Raw genomic sequence first — 6,467 nt, forward strand, 5'->3', positions numbered from 1 at the left:
CAAAAGTTAACTCGACTTTGTTGCTACCAGGCTGCAGTGTTTAAGAAACTGCATTTTTTAGTTCTACAGATTATAATCGTTTCAAGAGGACTTTGATAAGAATTGTTATTGGGAATTGAGTTCCAAACATTAATAAATGTAATTAATGCCATAAGCACCTATTAATTTATTTTTACCATTGCCATCTTTGAATTTGTAAGAAAAGAGGGTTTATTACCAGATTCTTAATTTTTGACTGGAAATCACTGAATCTGATTGTGAAGATCTTTATTCAACTGTAGTGCTTCTGAATCCATATCAGAAAGTTGTGTATTCAAATCACGTCATGGTCAAGCAGCTCTTTCATATATTTATAGCTTGATCGATGTTTGGGTTAAGATTGAAAACAGAAACTGGGTAATCCAACTGAAAATAGATTAACACAACGTTGTTGACACAGGTCAGAACAGATTTTAAAAAAGTATTTTTTTAATTCTATAGATTATAATCTTATCAACAATACTTTGATGAGAAATATTTTTGGGAATTGAGTTAAAAACATTAATAAATGTAATAAATGCCAGGAACCCCTATCGCTTTGTTCATACCATTGTCATCTTTAAATTTGTAAGAAAATCAGGCTTATTACTAGAATCTAAACTTTAAACTGGAAATCCCTGAATCGTAGCGTGAAGATCCTAATTCATCCTTGTTATTACTTTTCTAAACTGTGATTTAAAGTAGCAAATTTCAAGATGGTGTCTGTATATTTCCTCATGCACTTTACAAGTGAATTATGGGAGCAAGCAAGTTTTACAGCTGTCCTCATACACTGACGGTAGTGCGCCTTACTCCTGGTCAGAATGATGCATGTTTAAATTATGTCACGTTCAAGTATCTCTTTCATCTTTTTAAAAGTTGATCGATGTTTGGGTTAAGATTGAAAACAGAAACTGCGTATTCTAACTGACAATAGGTTATCATGATCTTGTTGCCACCTGTCAGGAAAGTGTTTGAAAAATTGCTTTTTAATTCTACCGAATAAAATCTTTTCAACAATCCTTTGATGAGATATATCATTGGGAACTGAGTTCAAAACAGAAAATTTGGGGCAAGTCAGAAACCCCTATTAATTTGTTCATACCATTGTCATCTTTGAATTTGTAAGAAAAAAGGGTTTTTTACTATATTCTAAATTTTGAATTGGAAATCCCTGAATCTGAAAGTGAAGACCTTAATTCATCCTTGTTTATATCTTTTCCAAACTCCAGATCAGAAGGTTGCGTGTTCAAATCACGTCGGGGTCAATCAGCTCTTTATGTCTTTTCATATCTTGATTGATGTTTGGGTTATTATTGAAAACAGTAACTGCGTAGTCCAACTTGACAAAAGTTAACTCGACTTTGTTGCTACCAGACTGCAGTGTTTAAGAAACTGCATTTTTTAGTTCTACAGATTATAATCGTTTCAAGAGGACTTTGATAAGAATTGTTATTGGGAATTGAGTTCCAAACATTAATAAATGTAATTAATGCCATAAGCACCTATTAATTTACTTTTACCATTGCCATCTTTGAATTTGTAAGAAAAGAGGGTTTATTACCAGATTCTTAATTTTTGACTGGAAATCACTGAATCTGATTGTGAAGATCTTAATTCAACTGTAGTGCTTCTGAATCCATATCAGAAAGTTGTGTATTCAAATCACGTCATGGTCAAGCAGCTCTTTCATATTTTTAGAGCTTGATCGATGTTTGGGTTAAGATTGAAAACAGAAACTGGGTAATCCAACTGAAAATAGATTAACACAACGTTGTTGACACAGGTCAGAACAGTTTTTAGAAAAGTGTTTTTTTAATTCTATAGATTAAAATCTTATCAAAAATACTTTGATGAGAAATATTATTTGGAATTGAGTTAAAAACATTAATAAATGTAATAAATGCCAGGAACACCTATCGCTTTGTTCATACCATTGTCATCTTTGAATTTGTAAGAAAATCAGGCTTATTACTAGAATCTAAACTTTAAACTGGAAATCCCTGAATCGGAAAGTGAAGATCCTAATTCATCCTTGTTATTACTTTTCTAAACTGTGATTTAAAGTAGCAAATTTCAAGATGGTGTCTGTATATTTCCTCATGCACTTTACAAGTGAATTATGGGAGCAAGCAAGTTTTACAGCTGTCCTCATACACTGACGGTAGTGCGCCTTACTCCTGGTCAGAATGATGCATGTTTAAATTATGTCACGCTCAAGTATCTCTTTCATCTTTTTAAAAGTTGATCGATGTTTGGGTTAAGATTGAAAACAGAAACTGCGTAATCTAACTGACAATAGATTATCATGATCTTGTTGCCACCTGTCAGAAAAATGTTTGAAAAATTGCTTTATTAATTCTACTGAATAAAATCTTTTCAACAATCCTTTGATGAGATATATCATTGGGAACTGAGTTCAAAACAGAAAATTTGTGGCAAGTCAGAAACACCTATTAATTTGTTCATACCACTGTCATCTTTGAATATGTAAGAAAAAAGGGTTTATTACTATATTCTAAATTTTTAATTGGAAATCCCTGAATCTGAAAGTGAAGACCTTTATTCATCCTTGTTTATATCTTTTCCAAACTGTGATTATAAGTAGCAAATTTCAAGATGGTGTCCATATATTTTATCATGCACTTTTCATGTGAAGTATGGGAGCAACAACACTTTTCAACTTAACTCGTGGTGCAACGGTAGCGCGTCTGACTCCAGATCAGAAGGTTGCGTGTTCAAATCACGTCGGGGTCAATCAGCTCTTTATGTCTTTTCATATCTTGATTGATGTTTGGGTTATTATTGAAAACAGTAACTGCGTAGTCCAACTGACAAAAGTTAACTCGACTTTGTTGCTACCAGGCTGCAGTGTTTAAGAAACTGCATTTTTTAGTTCTACAGATTATAATCGTTTCAAGAGGACTTTGATAAGAATTGTTATTGGGAATTGAGTTCCAAACATTAATAAATGTAATTAATGCCATAAGCACCTATTAATTTATTTTTACCATTGCCATCTTTGAATTTGTAAGAAAAGAGGGTTTATTACCAGATTCTTAATTTTTGACTGGAAATCATTGAATCTGATTGTGAAGATTTTATTTCAACTGTAGTGCTTCTGAATCCATATCAGAAAGTTGTGTATTCAAATCACGTCATGGTCAAGCAGCTCTTTCATATTTTTATAGCTTGATCGATGTTTGGGTTAAGATTGAAAACAGAAACTGGGTAATCCAACTGAAAATAGATTAACACAACGTTGTTGACAAAGGTCAGAACAGTTTTTAAAAAAGTGTTTTTTTAATTCTATAGATTAAAATCTTATCAACAATACTTTGATGAGAAATATTATTGGGAATTGAGTTAAAAACATTAATAAATGTAATAAATGCCAGGAACACCTATCGCTTTGTTCATACCATTGTCATCTTTGAATTTGTAAGAAAATCAGGCTTATTACTAGAATCTAAACTTTAAACTGGAAATCCCTGAATCGGAAAGTGAAGATCCTAATTCATCCTTGTTATTACTTTTCTAAACTGTGATTTAAAGTAGCAAATTTCAACATGGTGTCTGTATATTTCCTCATGCACTTTACAAGTGAATTATGGGAGCAAGCAAGTTTTACAGCTGTCCTCATACACTGACGGTAGTGCGCCTTACTCCTGGTCAGAATGATGCATGTTTAAATTATGTCACGTTCAAGTATCTCTTTCATCTTTTTAAAAGTTGATCGATGTTTGGGTTAAGATTGAAAACAGAAACTGCGTATTCTAACTGACAATAGATTATCATGATCTTGTTGCCACCTGTCAGGAAAGTGTTTGAAAAATTGCTTTTTTATTTCTACTGAATAAAATCTTTTCAACAATCCTTTGATGAGATATATCATTGGGAACTGAGTTCAAAACAGAAAATTTGTGGCAAGTCAGAAACACCTATTAATTTGTTCATACCATTGTCATCTTTGAATTTGTAAGAAAAAATGGTTTATTACTATATTCTAAATTTTTAATTGGAAATCCCTGAATCTGAAAGTGAAGACCTTAATTCATCCTTGTTTATATCTTTTCCAAACTGTGATTATAAGTAGCAAATTTCAAGATGGTGTCCATATATTTTATCATGCACTTTTCATGTGAAGTATGGGAGCAACAACACTTTTCAATTGACCTCGTGGTGCAACGGTAGAGCGTCTGACTCTAGATCAGAAGGTTGCGTGTTCAAATCACGTCGGGGTCAATTAGCTCTTTATGTCTTTTCATATCTTGATTGATGTTTGGGTTATTATTGAAAACAGTAACTGCGTAGTCCAACTGACAAAAGTTAACTCGACTTTGTTGCTACCAGGCTGCAGTGTTTAAGAAACTGCATTTTTTAGTTCTACAGATTATAATCATTTCAAGAGGACTTTGATAAGAATTGTTATTGGGAATTGAGTTCCAAACATTAATAAATGTAATTAATGCCATAAGCACCTATTAATTTATTTTTACCATTGCCATCTTTGAATTCGTAAGAAAAGAGGGTTTATTACCAGATTCTTAATTTTTGACTGGAAATCACTGAATCTGATTGTGAAGATCTTAATTCAACTGTAGTGCTTCTGAATCCATATCAGAAAGTTGTGTATTCAAATCACGTCATGGTCAAGCAGCTCTTACATATTTTTATAGCTTGATCGATGTTTGGGTTAAGATTGAAAACAGAAACTGGGTAATCCAACTGAAAATAGATTAACACAACGTTGTTGATACAGGTCAGAACAGTTTTTAAAAAAGTGTTTTTTTAATTCTATAGATTATAATCTTATCAACAATACTTTGATGAGAAATATTTTTGGGAATTGAGTTAAAAACATTAATAAATGTAATAAATGCCAGGAACCCCTATCGCTTTGTTCATACCATTGTCATCTTTAAATTTGTAAGAAAATCAGGCTTATTACTAGAATCTAAACTTTAAACTGGAAATCCCTGAATCGTAGCGTGAAGATCCTAATTCATCCTTGTTATTACTTTTCTAAACTGTGATTTAAAGTAGCAAATTTCAAGATGGTGTCTGTATATTTCCTCATGCACTTTACAAGTGAATTATGGGAGCAAGCAAGTCTCACAGCTGTCCTCATACACTGACGGTAGTGCGCCTTACTCCTGGTCAGAATGATGCATGTTTAAATTATGTCACGTTCAAGTATCTCTTTCATCTTTTTAAAAGTTGATCGATGTTTGGGTTAAGATTGAAAACAGAAACTGCGTATTCTAACTGACAATAGGTTATCATGATCTTGTTGCCACCTGTCAGGAAAGTGTTTGAAAAATTGCTTTTTAATTCTACCGAATAAAATCTTTTCAACAATCCTTTGATGAGATATATCATTGGGAACTGAGTTCAAAACAGAAAATTTGGGGCAAGTCAGAAACCCCTATTAATTTGTTCATACCATTGTCATCTTTGAATTTGTAAGAAAAAAGGGTTTTTTACTATATTCTAAATTTTGAATTGGAAATCCCTGAATCTGAAAGTGAAGACCTTAATTCATCCTTGTTTATATCTTTTCCAAACTCCAGATCAGAAGGTTGCGTGTTCAAATCACGTCGGGGTCAATCAGCTCTTTATGTCTTTTCATATCTTGATTGATGTTTGGGTTATTATTGAAAACAGTAACTGCGTAGTCCAACTTGACAAAAGTTAACTCGACTTTGTTGCTACCAGACTGCAGTGTTTAAGAAACTGCATTTTTTAGTTCTACAGATTATAATCGTTTCAAGAGGACTTTGATAAGAATTGTTATTGGGAATTGAGTTCCAAACATTAATAAATGTAATTAATGCCATAAGCACCTATTAATTTACTTTTACCATTGCCATCTTTGAATTTGTAAGAAAAGAGGGTTTATTACCAGATTCTTAATTTTTGACTGGAAATCACTGAATCTGATTGTGAAGATCTTAATTCAACTGTAGTGCTTCTGAATCCATATCAGAAAGTTGTGTATTCAAATCACGTCATGGTCAAGCAGCTCTTTCATATTTTTAGAGCTTGATCGATGTTTGGGTTAAGATTGAAAACAGAAACTGGGTAATCCAACTGAAAATAGATTAACACAACGTTGTTGACACAGGTCAGAACAGTTTTTAGAAAAGTGTTTTTTTAATTCTATAGATTAAAATCTTATCAAAAATACTTTGATGAGAAATATTATTTGGAATTGAGCTAAAAACATTAATAAATGTAATAAATGCCAGGAACACCTATCGCTTTGTTCATACCATTGTCATCTTTGAATTTGTAAGAAAATCAGGCTTATTACCAGAATCTAAACTTTAAACTGGAAATCCCTGAATTGGAAAGTGAAGATCCTAATTCATCCTTGTTATTACTTTTCTAAACTGTGATTTAAAGTAGCAAATTTCAAGATGGTGTCTGTATATTTCCTCATGCAC

This window comes from Dendrobates tinctorius, unplaced genomic scaffold (assembly GCF_039654945.1).
Source record: "Dendrobates tinctorius isolate UK_male_01 unplaced genomic scaffold, ASM3965494v1 ptg000178l, whole genome shotgun sequence".
In the NCBI taxonomy this organism is placed as follows: domain Eukaryota; kingdom Metazoa; phylum Chordata; class Amphibia; order Anura; family Dendrobatidae; genus Dendrobates; species Dendrobates tinctorius.